The sequence below is a fragment of the Anolis carolinensis genome, chromosome 2, assembly GCF_035594765.1.
Source record: "Anolis carolinensis isolate JA03-04 chromosome 2, rAnoCar3.1.pri, whole genome shotgun sequence".
NCBI classification, from domain to species: Eukaryota; Metazoa; Chordata; class Lepidosauria; order Squamata; family Dactyloidae; genus Anolis; species Anolis carolinensis.
In genome coordinates this window covers 119381445-119406162 of record NC_085842.1, presented here as the reverse complement: position 1 = coordinate 119406162, position 24718 = coordinate 119381445, and the positions used below count along the sequence as shown (strand labels likewise).

Here is a 24718-nt window from a genome sequence, read left to right as displayed (position 1 = left end):
TCCCTGATTTGAGGAGGAGGAGGAGGAGAAAGAAGAAGAAGAAGAAGAAGAAGAAGAAGAAGAACCACAACCACAGTGAAATTACTGAATAATTCGAAACACAAATTATTCAGTAAGTCTTCATTATTTCATTTTCAAAAACAGTCACGACATTATACACTTCATTTTCTATATACCTATTTAAAAATGTTTTGCACTATGCCCATATGAATGCAGTGCATGTTTTTTGCCATTTGCATTTCCAATATATTGAATAAACCTTTAAACATGGAAGTGTCAATTTAATAAATAATATTTGGGAACAGAAATCCACCCTACTCAAAGAGACAGGAAATGTCTTGAAACTTTTGCTCAGCTTGCTTATTGAGCAGTAAAGATATTGCTGTTGCTGTGACATTTCATTAGTGTTTGTGGATCAATAAATATTGGCAATGCTTGAAGGAAATATTACTTTTAAATGAGAAGATGGGAAATACATTCCTAGCAATGCCATTATGAGACTTCCTCTATACACACAAACGACTGTCTATGTACAAAGAAAATGTGTCCAAATGACATATATTGTTACAGTTCCCCGTACAAAGCTCAATTTGGCCGTACCCGACAAAATGAAAAGGAGCAACAGCTCTAACACAAAAGTTGTTCAAGTCTGGTATTGGTTCCAATACATATAGGCTTCAGGGATACAGTCAATGAAAATATCTTCCAAACAGATGGTTGGTCATGTTGCTGTATACTGGATTGAAGAAAATAATGATGGAGCACCGCTCTCAAAAAAGTCTTCAAAAGTAAAGTCCAAATAAAGTCCCAAGTCTACAGGGGTCCCGGGTATTTTTGACCCTGTTTCAGGGAAAAACCCCTTCTTCAGGAGTTGTTAAACTCAGCAACAATGAATTTCTATCTAAAACAAAACATAGAGTAACAAGTATTTTACCAGCAGTATTAACAGAAGTAAAGGTAACCCATATAACAGTATTATACTTACATAGTGCTAAATGCTTTCACTGAGTGACTCTGCTTGTGGTGATTTCAACTGCGAGTAATTCTGGAGGTTCATTCAAAGGTTTTTAAAGAGTACTTGAAGGTTTAAAGGAAACAGCTAAAATTAAGTGATTCATTAAGTCCCTGAGGGGAAAAGGTTTTAAACTTAAAGATCCAGTACATTTCCCTTTGGGATAATAGTTTTTCCAAGTCCATGAAAGGTTTTTGAGAGATGCATTCCAGAGCACAAAATTTAAATGAGGTAGATGAATGTTTGTATTGGGTGAAGTGTGAATATAAAAGAGATTCTGTAGATAAATTTTTGATTCTGGATTTATGTTCAGAGATTCTGATTCTCAAGGATCTGGTTGTTTTTCCGATATACCAGAGATCACAGTCACATGTCAAGAGGTAGATTACATTGCTGCTATTACAAGTAGAAAAATGTTTTAGTGTGGTGCCCACTTTGTTCCTATGGTTATATATCTCCTTAGTCTTCCAAGATTGAGGACAACACTTACAGTGACCACAAGGATAATGGCCTCTCAGGGTGCTCTTCAGTGTACTAATGGGAGTGATTAAATCTGTATGGATTAAATATTCTCTAATATTTTTGTTTTAGATAGAAATTCATTGTTGCTGAGTTTAACAACTCCTGAAGAAGGGGTTTTTCCCTGAAACAGGGTCAAAAATACCCGGGACCCCTGTAGACTTGGGACTTTATTTGGACTTTACTTTTGAAGACTTTTTTGAGAGCGGTGCTCCATCATTATTTTCTTCAATCCAGTATACAGCAACATGACCAACCATCTGTTTGGAAGATATTTTCATTGACTGTATCCCTGAAGCCTATATGTATTGGAACCAATACCAGACTTGAACAACTTTTGTGTTAGAGCTGTTGCTCCTTTTCATTTTGTCGGGTACGGCCAAATTGAGCTTTGTACGGGGAACTGTGACAATATATGTCATTTGGACACATTTTCTTTGTACATAGACAGTCGTTTGTGTGTATAGATACTTTACAAGTATTCTGGGACTTTGTATATTATGAGACTTCCCCCAGAGTGTTATCATCTTTCTCATTATCAAATTGCATATACAAGTTTTTTCTTGAACTAAGGGCATTTCTAAAGATGCCCGAACACAACATGCAGTTAGAATATTAATGGAATTTTGGTAGTCTATGAATACCAATGATGTGACTGAGGAAGCTACGCAGTCATCCTGCAGAGCGTGCCCAAAAACATCAACCTGCCTAAGAGGTTTGACAAAGTAAGTGATAGATATGACAAATAGGGAAATAGTCCTCCCCTCCCTTTTTGCCCACATCCGGAGGATTCTTGAAAAAAGAAATATTGCTTTTGGTGAGGGCACTGCAATTTCCTCCAACAGATCAATTGGAATTGTAAAGGTCTGAAAGACAGTATATTTTTTAAAGTCCTAGGCTTTTGGAAATTTTACTTAAATATGCAAAGGTTCTGAGTTCCACTAACAGGATTTTCTAGGTGAAAACTTAGTTAATGTGAGCCCTATTCTGGCTGCCTAAACCATTTCACATTTTCAGGGAATGAGGCTCTATTCAGTAGTCATTGAAATAATTTTCTGGTGATGGCAAGATTATTCTGAAGTTTCTTAGGGTCAAAATATTTCAGTCTTATATGGAGCATAATAAATCTACATCCAACTAGGGTGCAGTAGCTGTCACTCTTCTGTGAATGAGGCATGCTCAAAAGCCCTTTAAAATCCATTGCAGTTGGAGGTGTTCATAGAGTTCCTAGTAATTTACCCAGTATTAATCTTTAACAGCACATGTTCGACCTCATCAGATGGGCTGATTTGCCTGTCATATGCTGCTTCACCTCCCTTTATGGAATGGAGCCCTTCACATGTTATAAAAAGACTTCTGGCCCATGGGATGAGGGAGAAGGTAAGGCGGGTGATGTGGGGCATGGAGCAGCAGCTTCTCCATGCCCCCTGCTGGGAGCCAATGTGGGACAAATCCATGGGCCTTTATTATAAGGTCCATATATAGTTTTACTCAGCTGTTTTGGCATTAGCAGCATAGTCATGTACTAGTACACATATGGCAGCTTTCTAGAGTCATCATTAATATGTGCAGTTCATACTCTTAATAGGACTTCATTTGAAGACAAGTTTGTCAATAGCTTTTCCTATGAAGCATCATGCTCAGAAGATGCATCAGTTAGATGGCTGAAATAATGTTTTATTTTACATATCCATGTGCACAGATTTTACAATTTAAAATTTTACAATTACAAGAATATGGCTTGACAAATCATCCCCATGACAGAGTTATTTAAGAACAGAGCACATAACTTCAAAGAAATTCAAGGTCTAGGCATGGAAAGTAAGTTGTGATTTTTGTCAATGATGATGCTGTGAAAACGTTTCACAGATTGTCTCTATACATATACAGAACCTCATTCCACAGCCTGAGAATCACTGATAGCCAGTTAGTACCAAGTTTTATTTCAGAGGAAAGAACTGACAAAACCACCCTATGAAATTGAAATGATCATCATTGTTCAACAGCTGACTTGAAAGCATATATACATATGCGCGCACAGATACACACACAGAGAGAATCAAAAGCTATGACACTTCAGATGTTGTTGAACTGAATCTCTTTGTATCATTGGCTGTATTGCTAGTAGGGGTGATGGGGAGTTGCAATCCAATGACGTCACATCACCACTGAAATCAAATTTTTCCAAGCACACAATTTGCAGGAAAGAGTGCGGGAAAAAATCAGCATATTGGAACAGAATGGAAATTGAAGGGAAGAGGCAAAGATTGTGTGCAACAAATGGGAAATGGGTTTGCATTTGATTGTAAAATATATTGGTCATTGGGGAGGCCTCAAAGGAACATTCTAACAAAAAAGATGAGCAAAGCTTATGATTCATCTCAGTCTAAAGAATTTATGGGAGTAATTCAGAGGGCATCTTGTTCCTGTCTTCCTGTCATTTAAATATTAAGGTTCCTGACATTTAGATAACAGGCCAAGTGTAGAAAATAGCTTTAGAGTTAAGGGTTTATCAAGAAGAATATGGCTTCATGAGTGTAACATTTGGAGCTAATTACTGGACCAACAGATTAGAACTACTATTGGCCGCCAACTGTCCCCAGACATTTAGTTCTTCATGATGAAATGAGATACATTGATTGAGCAGGGAAATGTGGCCATAATAGGAAAACATGACTGGAATATTCATAAACATAAATTTAATCTAGATTTAAATTGAGGCAGAATATACAATTTGTTCTTACATGTGAATGACCATTAGGGCACCTCACAAACTCACATAATCTTGTATTTGTATTCATCACATATTCTCCGTATTTTAAAAAAGGAGCCACAATTATGGGGTGAGGTGAAGAGGGACCGGCTGTTAGGAATTGTGGGAGTTGATGTCCAAAACACCTGGAGGGCCTGAGTTAGATCCTCCTAAAACACCGAGTCTAAATAGTCTAATGGCACCAGATCATATCTTTGTAAACCAAGGAGAGTCAGCCCTGCTTAGATGGGAGGCCATCAATAAATGTCAGTACCATAGATTATATTTTACAGGAAGGAATTGCCCAAACCACCTTTGATTATTGCTTTCCTAAGGAAACACTAAGAAATTAATAAGTCAATAAGTGACTTGAAAGAATATGCAGACAGAGTTCCTCCTGACAATGGAATGGCTTCTCAGCAGAATGGAAAAGACTGCAAATTTGCCTCAGTTTTGGAGTCCACTGCTTGCCCTCAAAGGCTTGGGGAATTTCTTGAAATTAAAATACAGGAATGAGTTAAGCCAGTACAATCTTGTGTCTAATCTAACATACAGTAGAGTCTTGCTTATCCGGCATAAATGGGCCGTCAGAAATGAAAATGTCAGATAATATGGAGTCTTCTAATGTTTATTCAGATTATCTCTCCCAGTTGTTTCATGGAATATATATATAGGCTAGAATCATGGCTGTATAATTCTATAACTGTATCATATCAAAGCACCTCATTCCCTCTCCATTCTGCCTAAAGGTGCATCTATGCAGTCAAATTAATGCAGTTTATATCACTTTAACTACCATGGCTCAGTGCCTGCAGGTTTCCCTGCCAAAGAATAATGGTGTCCTGCTAAACTACAAATCCCAGGATTCCATAGCATTGAGGCAGTGTAGTTAAATTGCATAAACCTTACAGTGTAGATGCACCCTAAGTGCTGATTTGTCTGAAAGAGATGAAACGTACACAGACCTTCTAAAAACTAGCCATTTACTGTATACAGTGATAACTTAATAAGGTGCATTTCTTATCTGTATTTTGCTACCAAGTAACAACAGATGTTTTACTTTACTTTTTCACCCTATCAGAATTTGAGGACAGTGGAAGTACATTCTTTACCATTTAGGAAGACAATATAGACAACCTGTTTTCTAAACAGTTTATATCAATTTAGATAACAACTCATATTCAGGCAGAATTAGAAACAGAAAATTGGGGACATTAGAAATAGCATGAATGAATGCACCCTAGACAATCCAGAAAGTGGATTTTTGTTAGAATTATTCATGATACTCCCCAAACCTCCTGTGCTCCCAAAAGTCTCTCCATTGAAAAATGATACATAATGATGGAAAGGTTTTCTCTGCACTCAGCTCATTAGGCACCAAGAAGAAAGAAGCAGCACCAAAACATTGCATGCATTGAGCTCAAGAAATAAGATGCACACACACACACACACACACACAAAGTCTTAGAGGAATTAACTATAAGATTGCACTTTTTTCATAAGTGTGATGAACCATGATGGTAAATGAACCATGATGGTAAATAGTAATTAATATGGCAAGCACAATGCATTGAAAGATGTATCTTTAACATTTGGAAATTGATACCCTTATATGGATCTTTACATAAGGAATCCATGTGAACTTATCTGTGAAGCCCAATAATTGCATTAAACTGCACACATACACAAATACTGGCCATTTTGTTGTCACTCACTCAGCTGCAAAACAAAAGAAAATGCAGGTGTTTTTTCAAGATTTGGCTGCATGGCAAATGCTATTTGAATTTTTAAAAAGGCAAACCAAAGGGAAAGCCTTTCAGTCTACCTCCTGTGCTCTCATTAATGCATGAGGCACCATTATGTTGGTGTCCAAGTGTTCATGCGGATTTAATGAAGGCTAAATCAACCTACCTGTGCATATTGTAACTTGCTTTTCTATTTAAAAAATAAAGTGTGATGTACAAAAGCTGGAACAGCAGCACATCCCTCTTGAAGTTTTCTCTGTGTAGGTGTTAACTGAAGTAGCACAGTGCCAGTTTAATTACCAAACTAGCTCAACTACTGCATCTGGACTTAAATGCTGGAGTATCTCTCAGTGTAATTAAAAAAATATCCAGCTCCTCTGGAGAGGCTGCACTTGCTCATTTATATAAAGAGCTGGTGGGGGGATTCATTATGATTTTGTACATTTTTGCTCCTTGAGTTTCACATTTTGTTCTAGGTAAGAGTTCTGCTTGGGTCTACATAAATACAAGGGTGGGGAGGGGGATGCATTGCCATCAGCTCCAAAATGAAGGATTCCATGGCTGGAATGATCCTGTATGTTACAGAAAACTGGCATGGGGCTCTCAGGAAGGCTCTAGGACTTGTTTGGCTTATGCTTTTGGCAAGCAGGGTAAAATTGCATTGGCCAAACTTATTGGCTACCCTTCAAACCAAATAAATGTCACAACATTCACAAATAAATTCCACAACACATGAAATTTTAAATTTAAAAAAACCCTTCTCTTCAGGCAAAAACAATAGGGTTGTTCTAACTACCAGCTGGTCACTACTAGGCATGTCTGTCATGATGTTTAATATCAAGATGAAATAGCTGTGCAAAGTCATCTGGGGACTTGGCAGGAAATGTTTCCCATCTGCTGGTGGCAAGCAGCTCTGCTTCTCATTTTAATCTGTAGATGTACTAATAGCTGCCTGCAATTGGCAATGGAATAGGTAAAGACTAAGAAACTCTTATTCAAAGCAGATAAGACAGATATGCTGTTAAGGTTATATTAAATCTGATTTGGATAATGTTATATACTTTCTTAAAAGCATTTCCAGACTAGTTTGGGATGATAATGGATTTGGATATGATGCTGAAATGATATGCATGGGGCTTTCTTTAAAAGTGCAGTTGTTTCAGAGTAACTTAGTGATTTTAATTGTATTAGTTTAACATATCATAAACTGGAATTTTATCTACTCTATTTGCTGCATCCTGTTTGTGATTTGTGAGTTTTATCACCCTTTAAGAGCCTATTACCCAGGCAATCACATTCATACATTAAAAATGCCCAGTGATCTGCACTTGCCTATTTTATATAGCATTGTGTCTTTTAATATTTTGGTCCTGTGTTTGTGGTGATTGTCTCATTAATAAGCCTTTCTATTCGCACAAAGCCATGGATTTATAAGATAACGCGAATACACAGGGATTCCCACCAGGCCACGTATTTTGGAAAATAATGTGATTTGGTTCAGACCAATCCATAGACATGAATCAACATGAATCCAATCCAAACATTGCTTCCCACTAGTTTTTACATATTTCTCTACTCTCCTAGTTTTGGAGGGATTGTCCCTATTCATTCATTCTTGTTCTACTTTACAAATGCTTTTAAAATATCCCAGTCTTCCTCTCTTCCTTCTACTTTCCTCTTCGTCCTTGATTTACTTCAGTTGCTGCAAACTGAGTTCAAAATACACAAAGTAACTTGCACTTCATTAACTCGGCAGGTGGCAAAGAAGAAAAGGTAGAATCTTGGTCTTTCCTGTAGGCTCTGGCAAAATCATTCGGCAGCAGCCCCTCTTAACTTGTGTGCTTTCCTTCATTAATAACTTTTGTCTTCTTGACCAAACTCTGATATTGCTTATACACATATGTTCTGGTTTTCATCTGCAAAATTGTCAACTTATGGTGAGCTCATGAATTCTATACAGCAGTGGTTCTCAACCTGTGGGTCCCCTGGTGTTTTGGGCTACAACTCCCAGAATTCCCAGTCAGTTTACCAGTTGTTAGGATTTCTGGGAGTTGAAGGCCAAAACATCTGGCTGAGAACCACTGCTACAGAGTTTTCTTAGGCAAAGAATACTCAGATGAGGCGTGATGCATTTGGGAAATTGAGGCCCCAAGATTTAACTAGCTTCCTCCATGGCACGTCTGTGTTTGGCAATATGTGTTTCTAGGCAAGAAACCCAACAAATGTTGATTTACTCCTCCTGCACCTACCAACGCTTTAAAATGTAAAAACAGAAAGTAAGATAACAGGACAACCAGTCAGTTTGAACATAGTCATATTACCCCTTGGAAATTTTGAAATGTTGTATGAGTGTAGGTGTATGTGTGCATAAATATAGGTACAAATCCATTAATAACATTATGTAACATAGATTTTTTTCACCGCTTTCATTTGAGCCAAACTAATTGTGAAGGCAGGCTATGTGTCACTCAGTTTTTCACATAATATTTTGAAAACTGAAGCTTCACAGGGGGGCATTTTAGTTTGTGAGAAGCACACAGGAAGGTGTTTAACTCTTGTCCATCCCTGCTAGCTGTGTTTTCTGTTATTTTCACAGGCGGTGGCGGGGGGGGGGGGAGATGTAGCTATGGTTTTGTAGCTAGAATAGTTAAATATGCAGCATCCTGCTAATGCTTTCATCACCTGAGGTGATGCTGGTTGTTTATGGCATTGCAACCTGTAGTCAGTACCTTCTTATGCAAGAGATTTTTTGTCAGCTGAACAGCTGACAAAGGGTGCTTGGACAAAACTCTTTCCCCAACCTGAATGCATAAACTACTCAACCCAAAAGGCCACAAGAAAACTGTCTTGTTCACCCACCAGGCTGAGTGTAAAGCAACCAAAAGCCACCTTCCTGTAAGGGAGACTGTTGCAGTCTCACCTTTCTATTGATATGTAGAGAACATTTTTGATGCTAAATGGATAGCTAGTGGTGACAGCACAATTCAAAGTGCTGGTTATTACCTATAAAGTCCTAAACGGCTCAGGTCCAGTCTATCTTTGTGATTACAAACCTGCACAAACTCTGCGATCCACCGGGGAGACCCTTCTCTTGTTCCCACCCTCATCTCATATCCAATTGGTGGGGACGAGAGAGAGGGCCTTTTTGGTCGTGGCCCCCCAGCTCTGGAACTCTCTCCTGAGAGAAATCAGATTAGCCCCTACATTGATGTCATTCGGAAAAGCTTTGAAAACCTGGTTTTTTCAAGCCACTTTCGACTGAGATGAACAGTTGATTGAGTCCCTACCTGTCTCTACATCCTAGTCTTCTGCACCTTATCACAGACGTTTGCGATTAGTTCTCCTAATACATTGCACAATTATAACTTTATTCTTCTCCAAAACAGAGGACTGAATTGCTATGATATCACCTCTGTTCAATGGCCAAGCTTTTATTAAGCTGTGTTGAGTTTGATATATTAATTTGTTGTGATTGTTATGCATTTTATATTATTGTATTTTATATTGTGTATTTTATATTGTTGTATTTTATTGTATGGCGTTGGGCTTGGTCCCTGTGTGAGCCCGCTCCAAGTCCCCTCGAGCAGATGGGGCGGGATACAAAGATAAAGTTATTATATTATAGTCAGATTAATAACCTGTAAACCCCCTTGCAAACCTTTTTTGGCTGAACAATGGGGTATAATTATTCTAAATAAAATAAATAATAATAGAGGATGACATGATAGGATCATGATTCCCCTCCCCCCATGGTTAATATGTTAGGTATTTAAAAACATACTTTGATGAATGTGCACTTTTTCAAACCTTTCCCTCTTTTATATGAGGCCAAAATATGAATACAAATATTAACTACCTTAAGGCCAAATCTCAATCTGAAATGCAAGTCAGATGGGAAGATTGGCAACATTCTGAATCTGGTGAATTAAATATTTTGGAAACATCTCTAACACACTTTCACAGAAAAACCATTTTTTAATCAAAACATTTTTCACTTTTTAAAACTACATTGAGAAATCACAAATAAGCTGTTGCTTGGGAAACTATGCATTTGGCTGGACCGCTTTCCTTAAAAAAAGGTTTTTAAACTAAAGAACTACCATGCATCTGTCACATCCATCCTGTACAATTAAGCAGCAGAGCTTTAATTAACTTAATTTTTTAAAAAATCTCCTCTATAATTGCAAATCAAAGATCCCAGAGTTCTTAAATGGAATTCTTAATTAAAAATGACATTTTGTTACTAGTTCATGGGAGATTTATTAAAACATTCTCAAATATACAGTTAGTATGTCCTGCAGGTATAATGGCCCTCCATCTGCTTCTTTATCAGTTTTGCTATGATATCAAACTTCAGATACCACCTGACCAGTGTTAGCTGATATCCTACAGATGCTCCTGCCAGAAGGAAGGTGTTATTGCAGGTGTGTGTGTGGAGGGATCATTGATACTTCCAGATAACACAAGACTGCAAGTTCCAGCAGCCCTGGCCAGTGTAGTAGCTCAGAGTTGCTATCCATTAACATTTGTTGGGCCATGTGAGCTGAACCCTAATTCTAGGGGGAATCTTGCATAGAGGCAAAGTCTGTGTAGGCTGACTAAACACCTTTCCATGAAGCAGCAGCATTCACAAGATTTGTGCTGTTAAAAATGCTCTGTAAATGTCAGGATTAAAAAAATACCACATTTCATCACATAATGGTTGTCATTGTATAATTGTCTCACCCCTTGTTGGGGTCCTTGTTTTGTTGTTTACCTCACAATCCTCACATAATAGCTGCACCCTTAGTTCATGGGTGTGATTATTATGCAAGGGGGTAACCCTTCGTAGTTCAGAGGGGAGAGGTCGGTATGTACCTTTCCCCTCTGAGCTATGGTGGGCTGCCTTGTAGATCTCTTTGGCAGACACGTGAGCAAGTAGCCCTTCCACTCTGTGCTTGCCAGCAAGAACTACAAGGCTGCCCTCGGCTGGCAGTAGCCAAGGGAAGCCTTGGAGATCTCACTGACAGGTGAGTGGGCAGCTTTGCATTATGGGATTTCCCTTAACTGGCAGGTGAGGAAGCCCTGTAGCTGCAAAGAAAATCCCCACATAATGGTCCCCCCAAAAGGGGGAAAATTGTTATTATTATGCAGTGAAATACAGTACTTTAAATGTCTAGAAATGAAGAAGCACATATAGCCTTTATAGATCACAATGAATTATGGCAAGTAAAGTTCTAACCATCATGTGTCATTATTTACCCTCTAACAGATCAACACCATGGTATTGGGGTTTCAGGCATACTGATACTGTAAATGGCAGTATTAAATATACTGATAGTCCATTCTCTAGAAGAAAATAATGGAAATGTACATTTTCTCATACCCCACCCATAAAAAAAATCATCATATCAGAAGTTTTCCCTTCTCCACATGTTACCTTTTTATTTAGAATCTCCCTCTAGTTTTCTGTAATCTTTGGGATACCCTGTTTCCCCAAATATTGTGTTACCTTATCTTTTGGGATTTTGTCTTCTGAATAAAGTTTTTCGTAGTACTTTGTAAATTGTTTTTCTATGTCCTCATTACTGTAGTAACTTCTCCCCTCCTCTTGAATTTTGTTAATTATGTTTGCCTGTCTCTTTTTAGTTAGCCTCCTCTCCAACCATCTGCCTACTTTATTCGCATTTTCAAAGTGGCGCTGTTTAATATATTTCAGTTTTTTGCCGATCTCCTCCACCTGCAATGCTTCTAGTTCTTTTTTAGCAACATCTAACCTAAATTTGGTTTCTTTATCCTTTGGTTTCGCCTTTAGTTTGGATTCTAATCTGTCCACTTCCTTGAGGATCCTAGCATGTCTTAATTGTCTTGACCTCTTCAACCTTGCATTATGCTGAATCATAAGTCCTCTTATATACGACTTACTGGCGTCCCATACGACGTCAATCAGCGTGTCTTCCTCTTTGTTAAATGTAGAGTATTCCTCTATCTTCTCTCTGAACTTATTCTGGTCCGATACCTTTTTCAATAATGAGTCATCTAGTTTCCATCCAAATTCTTTATTTCTCTTACCTCTGCTCTCTATTATAATCTCTATTGGTGTGTGATCTGAGTTTAGTCTTGACATGATTTTAATTTTGTTTACTTGGTTAATTATTGACTTAGTACCCCATATCATGTCTATTCGGGACCAAGTTAAGTGTCTATTTGAAAAGAACGTATAGTCTCTTTCATCTTCATGGTAATGTCTCCATATGTCTTTTAAACCCAAATCTTCCTTTAGTTGTTTAAGTTTCTTTGGGAGTTCTCCTGCAACCTTTCATTTTTTTCTCTTCCCATGATCCGATTTGTCTAGTTTGTTGTTTATTACCCCGTTAAAGTCTCCCATTATCAGGAGATCGTCGTATTCCTGCTCTAAAAATTTTTGGTATAAGACCTCTGTAAATTTCACTTTGCTTCCATTTGGAGCGTATATGTTGCAGATTAGAATTTTTTTCCCCTCTGTCTCTATCCTAACCCCTAACATCCTTCCATCTTGATCATTGAACATTTTTTCCGATGGAATTTTTTCATTGACATAGGTTATCACCCCCCTTTTTTCCCGCACTTGATGCGTAGTATGTTTTCCCTAAACTTTTTTGTGATAGATGTGCAACATGTCTGTTTGAAATGTGTGTTTCTTGCAAACAGATCACATCATATTTTCCTTTTTTCATTTGATGCCATACTTTCCTTCTTTTATTGGCTGAGTTTAAACCATTGATGTTGTTGGAGTATATTTTAAATCTTTGAGCCATCATCATATTTAACCTCATTATCCTTGCTCAATGATCCTTTCTCAAAAACCATTAAGTCTAGTACATCTTCTGGAGATTTTTCTCTTATCCTTTTCTTTTGTCTGACTATCTCCTCTTCAGACTCAGAAGTGGAGTTGGCAGATCAAAAGACAACCTGGCAAAATGGCACTACCAAGAAGAATCCTCCACCTTGTGCAACTGTGGAGCAGAACGAACAACTCTACTTCTGTATGCTTGCCCACAATGCCCTGCCGCATGCACAGAGGAATAACTGTTTAAATCTACAAACAATGTGGTTGCTGTTGCCCATTTTTGGTCTAAACTTATTTAGGTGCCTGTGCTCCCTTTATTTTATCAGTTTTATACTTATCTATTTATGCAATGCTTTTGACGGAAATTAACCCTATGGTATTCCTTGTTGCTTACTCCTAAAATATTGTGCATTGTATTGCAGGAAATGAATGAAGCTTTGCTTCTTGATAGACATGTATAGCATCACATTTTACCTTGACTGGAATAAGCAAACCATGTTGTTTAGTATTAAAAAGACAAATGCAAAGCTTTTTTAACAAGCGTCTGCTTCACAAGTATTGTCTGTATCTTGTTACAGCCTTTTTGTTTACATCTAGATAATTATTTTCTTACCATTAAGAGTGATTCATATTGCATAGCCTTTGGCTTTTTATTACAATTAATCTGGTCAGCATGTTTACATCCAATAATGAATGCCCAGTGAGCATGAAGCTGGAATTAGCTTTTAGGAGAACTTACAAGTTCAGAAAATACATGCTGTCAAAATCCTTGTATGACATGACCTTGAAACCTATTTACTTTTCTTCTGTAATGAAATATCCTTATTTTCACTTTGTGTGCTGACATTTAGTTCATTACAAACAGAGATGTGATGCTTTTACTTATTTTGAGGAAAAGGTCTGTGTGGGGAGGGGGGGAAGAAAATGTATAAATGAATGAATATGGAGAACCGACCAATAACAAAATTTGAAAAAAAATGTTCCTGGTTTGAAAGTATAATTCCGGTTTAATTCTACAATTATTGAAAGTAGTTGTTATACTCCAGAAACTTCATTTTTGTGCCTGCCACAAACTATGTTGAATTGATTGAGACTCGATGAGATATTCATTGAAAAATTATAGCAAAATGTGCTGCAGGATGTCCTGCCAAAACATTTTTTTTTTGCAGTTTAATAAACGTTTTCTATATTTTTATGATAGAACCAATTAGGAAATGGCATTTATAGCCAAGAACAAAAACTTGTGTTATATAGTGTAACAGATAGGTTTTAAGAGGTTTTTATAGATCAGGGGGCATTAAAAGCTAAGTGATTTGATTATGCATATTAACTGAGCTTGTCATTCCAGTCTTTTAGAATGTTGATAATATTTAATTGGTGTGGAGATAAAACAAAGGCCACTCATCTCAATAAACGATCCAAAGCAGGCTTTTTGTGGTGGTCACAGAATCATGGCAAGGGATTGGACTGGATGACCTTTATGGTCTCTTCCCCTTTTAAGTTGCTCAATAGAATTGTGTAACATTTTCATTATTTTCCTTTCCTTGTCTTTTAAAAAGCATTTGCCGTGTTCATTAATGTATCCTATACACCCACCGGCTTTTTAAATGTCAGTCATGGCTATTTGGTAGTTATGCTAAGCAGAATCTATAGTGTGGGCCAGATCTGTCTGGACCAAATTTAGCAACTGATTCTAACAGGTTCCTGTTCCCTCTTAGCTGTTTTCTACTACTACATTAAAAAAAACAACCTCCCAGCAAGAATTCTGTGAGGTCTAGCGCTCCTGGTGAATCTGGTTTTCAGCTTACATCCTATCCAAGGTACAGTCCTGCCTTCCATTCTAGTAGATTTTGACTGAAATTTAAAGGGGCTGTCCAAAATGGTGGGGGAAAAAACACTCCCTAAAAAAGATTCAGCATCTTAGATATTTCTTTTATGTTCAGATCCAGAGAAAATTGACTTCCCCAGGCATATGGAGCCTATCAGTTGTCACTATTAACATAGACTGCTTTATTAGTGACTCTAGAAATGACAAAAGACACACTTTTTGTGTGATAAAGAAGTTAACTTTCTGCTTTTGCATGCCTAGTGGCCAGATAACCAGTAAATGTCAAAACAGAATATTTTGTGTTCAAGTGACTGTTGTTACTTCACACATGCCAGGTCCCCAGAGGTTTCTTCTTTGCTACAAAAGAGACACAGGGTAGGTTTTTGGAACTATTTTGCAGGTTATTTTTTTTCTATTTTATTTTTTTCTCAAGGCCTCCTAAAACTCAGGGAGAACAAGTGCACACAAACAGATACGCAAATGCAGTAGATGTTTAGAACAGTTGGTTCAATAAGAAAGACAGTTGGAAACCTAACAAAGAGAACAAACAAACATATGTATCTGGGAAGTGTTTGCCCTGAAGCAATGCTTATTCAGCACGCATTAGCTTCAGTAAGTTCCTTGATCATTCCTAGGAAACGGAAGTCTGGTTTCAACTCCATCACTATCCTGGCTTCCAAAGAAATGAAGCCAGTAGCAGAATGGATGAGTTCCTGACTCATAGCAAGGAAGGTTTGAAGAGTATTTGTTTATCCAGAACTGCTTCCAGAATGGCAAGTTCACCCAATACTGTTTGGTCTCCAGTTATAGTGAACATCTGCTCTTTTTCATCTTCATTTTTATTAAAGGGAAAAACTTTTAAATTGAGATCAGAAAGCTTGTTCCTTCCTCCATGGATGATCTGACTACTGCCACCATTGGTCATGTCTTACCTTTGTCTTGTAGCTTGGTGGGATACTTGGGGGAACTGAACCACTTCTTTGATTTTTGATTAAACTGCCAACATTGGCAGGTAATTGGCTCAGTTACAGTGGTATGAACATAGCAATGGGATCCTGGGGTGGCTTCTCTTCTTTCTTGTTGGAATGATTATTAATATCAGATCTAACACACTTCATATCAGCACTACCCAACCAATCACTCTATGGGCATACACCACACCAGCAGCAAAACCACAGAGGCGGCATGCATACAAGTCACAGGAAAATGCCCTTATTCTCCAGCATTCCTGACGATACACTTCTGGCCCTGCATGATGCTCCCCACTGAGCTCAGGATACATTTTCCTTTCCCTGCTCCCAGGTGACCTTCCAAAGAAAGAACTGAACAGCAGCTGTCCTCAATTTTAATTTTGAAGGAGGCCAATGTGAGAGCTAGAGGCATTCTTGTGAATAAAGTTTGTGCTGGAAGCTAGAATATCACTTCTCATCATGTCATCCCTTGAGATTTTTGAAATAAACAAATCATTTAAAAAGAAAACATCTCCAATGAGTGAGGAAGAAGGCGAGACTTCAAGAGAGGTATGTTTGCAGCAAGCAGCATGTTGGAGAATCCAGTGCTAAGCTATGCAAAGCTCTTGTTGACTGGCACATCTCAATGCCTGCAGAGCTACAATTTTTAAAGCTGTTTCTTAAAACAGTTCCATGCTGTGAGGCATTGCCAGTCGAGGCACAACTGCCTTATCCTAATTCCTTCCTCAGGCAAGATTTTCATGTTGCTGCCAAACTCCATTTCTGTGTCCTTCCTAAGAACTGATGATACTTTGCCATCTGGTACACTCCTTGAGAATTGGGTTTTATATGCCAATAATCAGTAGAGCGTGTGCTATCTTGCCAGGCTTCTTTCAGGCATCTTGGAGCTTCCCCAGCCCAGCATAATGGGTTCCAGGCCTTAGGTTTGACCTGCTGGATTGGGCTGGGAGTGAGTAGCTTTTGTCTCAGCTAGCAAACAAGAGCTAAACTCAGAGTAAGATTTAAGGGAGAAACGGGTTTTGTTCCAAGTTACCGGGTGAACTGTTTCGAAGCAAATTGGATTCTTTCATTATTCACTACTTGAAGCTATGGGGAAATCCATTAATAATTTTCTGTCATGATATTACATTTCAGTCTTAACCATTCCCTTTTTCTGTTTGCATGCTCATGCTTCTCTACAGCATTTAAGAAGAGAATTCAAAAATACTGTAAAGGTTGTATCAACATGCATGGATGGTTTGGAAAAATTTGCTATTAGCTGAGCTCTTTATCTACCAGTCTCCATCTCTGTTCCCCTCAAGCACTGGTGAAGGTCCAGCCGGTTGCTCCACAACCTGTATTCTTATCCAGAAGTCTCTATTTCAGTTTTGGCTTTCACTTAGAATACCTGGCAATAGTTTGTTTCACCAGTAGCCCTTTGGTGATGGGATGGCTTGATCTCCTCAAAATGAGCATCTATCTGCCTGTCTGCTTGCCTCCCTCCCTTCCAAGTGTCTGTATTTTTCATTGATTCCACACCAAAGCCATCTTCTATTCATGGAAGGTGGTAGCAGTATGAAATATTTATTTATTTGCCATATTTTTACTCCACTCTTCTCAACTCCAAGGGGGATTCAGAGTGGCCTCACATATCGGCAGCAATTCAATGCCTTAAAATAACATACAATTGGTAAACATCTACATTAAAAACCAGAGAATTAAAACATATAAAAACAGTTACGTCAATTATTAAAATCACATAATCCAAAGCCATAATCCAGGGCCATTCCACTTGTCATTGCACAGATTCTATGTTCATTTATTACACTGAAGTTATTCTCCAAAAGCTTGGTCCCATAGCCATGTTTAAACTTTCTTTCTGAAGTCTAGAAGGGAAGGATCTGATTGAATATCACTGGGGAGGGAGTTCCACAGCCAAGGGGCCACTACTGAGAAAGCCCTGTCTCTCATCCCCACCAACTGTGCCTGCAAAGGATGTGAGACTGAGAGCAGAGCCTCCCCAGAAGATCTTAGTCTCCACAATGGTTCATAGAGGGAGATATGTTCAGACAGGTAAGCTGGGCTGGAACCGTTTAGGGCTTTATAGGTTCTTTGAATTGTGCTCAGTAGCAGACTGGCAGCTAGAGGAGCTGATGTAATAGGGAGTTGTATGTTCCCTTTATGCTGCTCCAGTGAGGAACCTGGTTGCAGCCCATTGGACCACTTGAGGCTTCTGAACCACTTTCAAAAGCAACCTCACTTAAAGCGTGTTGCAGTATAGCCTATTTGGGATTCACTACAAGAATGGATGCACTACTCCTTCTCTTTCTTTTGCTTGAGCAATTTCAAAAAAATCAGAGGGGAGGAAAGGTGTTCAGAGGTAAAAAGGTTGATATTATTGAGATCAAAAGATAGGTTCAGAGTTGGCATTGTTTAGCATGCTTCGGGTTGGGTGCTCTTTCAGATGAACCTTTCTTGCACCTCACTTTCATTCTTCTGAGCAGTGACTAGATGAGGGGACACTCTCTTTTGTGCTTCTTCTGAACATTAGCCAAAAATGAATAGAAGAGAGATCACATGATCACACAAATTAACTATGCTGTTGCAATAGATTCACAGGCACCTATTTGGAAGAGAGTTTAGAATGCTGATTCGATCTTTAGACAGTGCTATGCCTTAGATCTTTCCACATTTAGTGTTACTCATCTATACATTTTAAAATGAGGACTTTCTGTTACTGTATCATCTACAACTAGTACAATTATAACCATAGTGATGGGATATAGGAACCCTCCAAATGTTATTAGACTGTAATTCTCAGCATTCATAATCATTGGTTATACTGGGTAGGACATCTGGAAATTGCAGTCCAACAACATCTGGAAGGCTGTGTAATTCTCACTCTTGATCTGAAAAAATATAGAAAACAGAAATTTCACCTTAAATGTTGTCCAATTTTGAAACAAGAAAAGCACTCATAGCCTGCTTCTTCCAAGGGATGTCTTTATCATTTCATGATGTAATAAATAGCTGCCTATGTTAAGAAAAATGTGCTTGTAGCACAGAGACCGCAATATGGATGGCTTGCATGAGATGTTTATGCAGGGCTTGGCAAGACAGCTGCTTCAGACAGCAGTTTTCTTTGTTAGGAAAAGATAAGAAATGTTGAAGTTATTAATCTATTGTATTTTTACTGTCAGAAATGAAAAGGGAGTTCTGTGGAATGTTCTTCTTCAGGTACCAAAAAACCTCGGTCTGTTTTGGGTATTACGCACCTTCACACGAGGCATCATTTTCCGTTCCACCTCAGGCTGCAAAGGGTTTGGGGCTTTATGCTACATGTTATGGTTTTTGCTGGCAAATGAGTATTTTGACTAACACAACAGGCAATTATCACTACCAAAACATGTGATTTTTTTGTTTGTTAAAAAACAGCCTCACAGTATTAGGTGTCATGGAGAAGTAACTTGGCCAAAAAACATGTCTTGTTGTATATTATAACTAATTAGGTGACTAACATTGTCAACCAATATTCATATTTTTTGTTTCTTTAATGTTCTTGTGTTGAAGCATTTCACTTTTTCACAATTGGGATATTATGTTGCACATAATTAATGAAATGTACAATGACAGCTTAGGTAGTAAAATAGTGTGATATCGATGGTTCCATGTTATTTTCATCACTCCTTTCACTGACAACTAGGCTATAATTTCTAAAATAAATCATGATGGGATGTGTCCCCAGTCATTCTGCAATGAAACAGCATAAATTAGGGAGTTATTAAAAAGCTGAACAGCAGCTGGTAAACATGTAGCTTTCCAAAATCATACAGAACAGTTTTAAACATCAAATTCATGCTGAAAAATTCTCTAACCCAAGGATCTTATTAAATATATCAAGATGTCAATGCTTAATGTTTGTTTCTTTATCTGGAGCATAACAAACAGTCCCCAAATTCATGACTTTTCCAGTTATTTGGGCTGCGTAATTGACTGATAGAGAAATATATGCTTTGTGAATTACAAACAATCACAACAGAATACAAGAAAGATTAAGCATTAAAATGCACTTACTAAATTTAAATCAGAAAACCCAAGCCCTACAAATGTGAGAGAAAACAATCTTTTAAAGGCAATACTTAGGATAAAATACACACTCCTAAACAAATTAAGACATAGGTTTGTCAGATTTCAGGGAAAGGAGAAGAACTCTCATGCCCCTTCTACACTGCCATATAAAATCTAGATTATCTTCTTCAAACCAGATTATACGGCAGTGTAGACTCATATAATCCAGTTCAGAACAGATAATGTGGATTATTTGCTTTTATAATCTGAATTATTTGGCAGTGTAGAAGGGACCTCTGTGTGAGTGAGATTTCATTGCTTTAAAAATGTGTGTGTACCTGCTTTTACATCATCTGTTGAATTCTGGTGAGTTCTTTAATTTCATAGGCAGGGTGATACTTTGAGTGGTTTTGCCCATTCCTTCCTCTGCAGTATTGCCTACAGCATCTGGCATTCATTTTCAGTCTCCCATTAACCAGAGCTGATTCTGCTTGGCTTCCAAGATCAGACAGGATACGACACTTTTAGGGTGTCTATCACATACATATTACCATATGTTGCTGGCCTTGCTGCAGACATTTTAGAATGGCTGCTGCAGAGTCAGTGTAGACTCTCCAGTGTGGACTCTCCAGAGCTTCAACCTGGCTCTTTTCTCCCCATTTCCCTTCTCCTCTTATGACTAGGCACCATCTTATATCTCAGGATTTCTCTTGAAATTTCAAGGCCTGGGATGCTCATAACCTTGTAACCCATCTAGGCACAACCCTGCACTACACCATACACACCCCATACACAATTCAGCTTTGTGGATCTTAGTTCCAAGTAGGAATGCAAATCCTAAAGTATTTCATCTTCATATGCAAGGAAAAATACTGGTAGTAGCTACTTATGATGCTGCATTTTCTAGCAATAACCTCACATTTAGAAAAATATATCACTCTTTTAAACCAATTGCTAAACAGATAAGGTAATTCACATTCAGTTGCATTTTGTATAACTTCTTCGTGATTTGCCTTTTTTATGACACACTCCTATCTAGCATTGTTCCCTCTTACTTGGCCTGGTTGAGTTTCAGCTCTTTTTTACCTGTGGTTTTTCTAAGCAAATAAACAATAAATTGTTTTTGGCGGGATGTTGGCCAACGTGTTCCTGGCAAAAGTCTGTCTTTGGTGCACAAAGTCTTATAAGTAAGGCCTGATATGAAGTGATGTGTGTAGTGATGAACAATCAAAGCAGTGGCTGAAAAAGACAGTACTCCGCTATGATTTTTTGGGGCTTACAAATAGATTTTTGGGGGTTGGGGGAGGGGAGGAGGAGGAGGATATATGCAGAGCTTGTTTCCAAAAGGTACCAAATCTAAAAAGTAAAAAAGAAAAATTAGTTATAAGTGGCAACACATAGTTAGCTAGGAGTATTATGCACAGATCATAATTATCAAAATGTATCAAATCACTTTGGTAAGGGGCTTGGAAACTTGCATTGTATAGCAAAAGAATGCATATCCTCAGTACATTTTTTCTGATTTCTGTAAAATTTTGTTCAGGTGTATTAGGTAACTTTTGGAAACAAGCTTCACATGTATGAAAAACAATGAGTAGCAAAACAATATTTTGGCAAACCCATTGTGGCATTTTCTTCTTTTCCTAATTACTTTTCTGGGGTATTTTGAGGAATGTCAATAAGGCAAGTTTATAGCAGCTTCAGGTTTGAAGGTTCTGCACTTTTCTGGGTTATTATCACTTGATATTACCAGTAGAGAGTGAATCAAGGAATTCTAAGAGTATGAGATGAATTTGTTAGGCCTTGCCATTTTTTGAGGTGAGGTTTGCTCAGCAGACATAAGGTAGGTAAAGGTTTTCCCCTGAAATTAAGTTTAGTCGTGTCTGACTTTGGGGGTTGGTGCTCATGTCTATTTCTAAGCCAAAGAGCCGATGTTGTCCGTAGACTTCTCCAAGGTCATGTGGCCGGCATGACTGCGTGGAGCGCTGTTACCTTCCCGCCAGAGTGGTACCTATTGATGTACTCACATTTGCATATTTTCAAACTGCTAGGTTGGCAGAAACTGGGGCTAACAGCAGGAGCTCACCTTGCTCCTCAGATTCGAACTGCTGACCTTTTGGTTAGCAAGTTCAGCAACTCAGTGGTTTAATCCATTGCGCCACTGGGGACTCCTCAGCAGACATATAGAAGACTAAATTTAATTTCCATAAAGCTCCAACTAAAAATAATTAATTTAAGACATATAGGAGACTAAATACATTATTTTTAGCTGGAGCTTTATGGAAATTAAAAACCTGTTCACACTGCTAAATTTCTTGATAGAAATAGTGGATGCAACTCCATAACAGCATGGGGAAAGGTACTGTGAGCTGGCTGTACACAGTGAGCTGGCAGCCATCTCTGTACTGGCTCGCCATGGGCACAATCTGGTTCACATGATGCTCATTTGTACATGAACACAATTCTTGGTAAAATTTGGATTGGTAGAAATTACAACATCAAAAGTTTGTTTCCCCTAGCTTTTTTGTTTTTGATTTAAAGCTATGTCTTAACTTTGCTGCTTTTATGAAGTGAACCATTTTTATTCCAATGATCATATCCAATACATTTTCAAAATCACACATCTCTAGCAACTGGAATTAATTTTAATTTGTTTTTGTGAGGAAAAATTGTGTGAATATGATGAGATCAAAGTGATTTATTTTTCATACATAGCAAGGAGTTACTAGATCATTTGTTATGATACTGAAAGGAATGTATTTCTTAAAAAAAAAGAACAATAATATCCAGCTAAGATAAACCGCCCAGAAAGCAGAAACTAGCTTTAGATCTGATTATAAGGGGAATTGCCTCACAAACTGTAACTCTCCTGAAATGGGAAAACACATTTTTCTCAGCAATTTGAATCAACATGGTTAGTTCTTTATTTGATGTATTTACTCTCTCTTTGAGGAGAAGATTATTTGCTAAGAGAGGATATTTGGGGCCAGGAAATAGACCTGAAGGCACAGAATACTGCCAAAGTTTCTGAAGCTACCCAAGCCTGGTTTTGGTATAGATTGGCAATCTCATCGGCATTCATTGTATGACTTCTTGAGATTTTTGATGAAAAAATCTAGTTTTCTAAGTTTATGTTTAATTAATTGATTGATATAGGAGAAAGTAAGGATAATAAGTCAAAACCGTTCAGGTGCATTCCATGAATTCAGAATAATTCTGAATGGAATGAGTATCCTTGTCAGCTCTGTTTCTACAGCCAATTTCAAATTTATTTTATGCCAGTTCCATGTGATTATTAATGGGGAAAAGAGAACATGTGTATGTATTTTGCATGCATAATGGAAACTGAAACATTAATAGGCACATTCCGGTATTGACTAACATATACAGGTATACAGTAAAGAAATATACACAATAATGTTTGCACAGTTTTCAAATTTGTGCATGTTGTCAAATGCATTTTTCTTTACTCAGTAACACTGTAAATCTAAAAGTGTGTGGAGTATCAAGTGCCAATGATATTTTCATATTTTATTCAGGAAGTTGTAGATCATTTTAAAATTATTTTTCATGTATCCCAATTCCACATAGTCTATATTGTGTGATATCTAAATCATTCACAAATGACCGATGTCTGCAAAGTGTTGGATTGTTATCTGGTGAATTTGGGTTTAAGTTTCTCCTCAGCTTTGGACAGCTTAAAAGTATAGAGATAAAATGCAAGATGTCATTATTGTGATCCATTTCAGTAAAGACATTTCTTGGATAATGCTGCTATTCATTTTTTATTCTTTAGCAGCTATTTGAATTGAGGAAGGATTGACATACCTTACAGGAGGATTTAGTCTTTTCTTCTAGGCTACAATGTCTTCAGCTTGGGTGGTGCAGTGACTTTTAAGTCTTTTAAAGAGCAAGTGTTCAGATAATGCTTTTGTTCTGTTGATAAAGGTGGAGACAATGGCAGGGCTTAAGCGAGGAGCTGCAATTCTGGAAGGCACAAGGCAAGGAAAATGACTATAGTGCTGTTGGTATGTGCAGAACGAAACATTAGGATGTCACAGACTCCAAAACATCATGGCTGAAAATTGGAATGTGTGTGACTAAGCAACATCACTAATAATTGTTTGTCAAGATGGCAAATAATTATTAGTGAGGAAAAACACACAAGTGAGAAAAGTGGTAGCAGTTTGCTTTTGCTTGAGCCTGCAGGAAAGAGTAAGTTTCTGCCCCTACCCTCTTCTCCCCTTTACCACTCAAGTATAAATTGTCATTTTGCAGTTATTGTAGTAAGATGAGAGCAGAGGAGGACAATGAGTGGAGGAAAGAAAAACTGGAACATTTTAAAAGCAGCTGAATATGTGGGACAACAGAGGATTGTGATTGTCATGCCAAATGGAACAGTGGGAGATTTGTGATGTACTTGGTTTCAAATTAACACTGATATGCCTGCAGAAGTGCCTGGGGTCTGTGCAATGAAAGGACATTATTAGTGATGGTGAGAATAATTCAGCTGCCTGTCTGAACTCCCTTAAACACAAAAATTCAGCCCATTCACACCTCTTCAAAGCTTAGGCCTGGTATGTAGCAGACTCATCTATCTATGAATTCTACCTGTTATTTCCTTTTCTTTTTTCTATCCAAATTTACCTGCGCGCAACAGAGAGAGATCCTGACAGACCCTTCTGTACACAGTGGTAATGAGATGGAGCTAGGTTTTCACAAAATTGTCTTCCAGAATGTCAAATATTTCTGAATGAAGGAAACTGCACTGTGTTCTAGATCCAATTCGGCCATGGGATCCTATAGCGGACACCTGCACTATCACAGGTGCCAAAAAGGCAGCAAAATTTAAAAAAACTTGTTCAAACTCTACTACTGTTTTTGAAAAATATGGATTGTTTCAACAGGCAGGGAGGGAGCTATATAACCTTTCCAAAAGGTTTAGTGCCTGTGCCAGATCTTTGGTGCATTCAGGGAGTTGGTGGCTGAAGGTCACTAAAAGAATATATATATACACATACATGCCCATACACAGT

At 37.9% G+C, this 24718-nt stretch overlaps 1 protein-coding gene and 1 long non-coding RNA gene across 5 annotated transcripts in view; one reads left to right on the top strand and one right to left on the bottom strand.

Moving 5' to 3' along the window:
* Window positions 1–24718, top strand: part of kcnip1 (potassium voltage-gated channel interacting protein 1) — a 747099-nt gene that overhangs the window by 450829 nt on the left and 271552 nt on the right. The gene's annotated exons all lie outside the window — the stretch shown is intronic.
* On the bottom strand, window positions 543–1474 carry LOC134296206 (uncharacterized). Its single transcript, XR_010002823.1, has 2 exons — window positions 986–1474; window positions 543–901 (listed from the first exon to the last, which is right to left on the bottom strand). It is a non-coding gene; the product is annotated as an uncharacterized LOC134296206 (long non-coding RNA).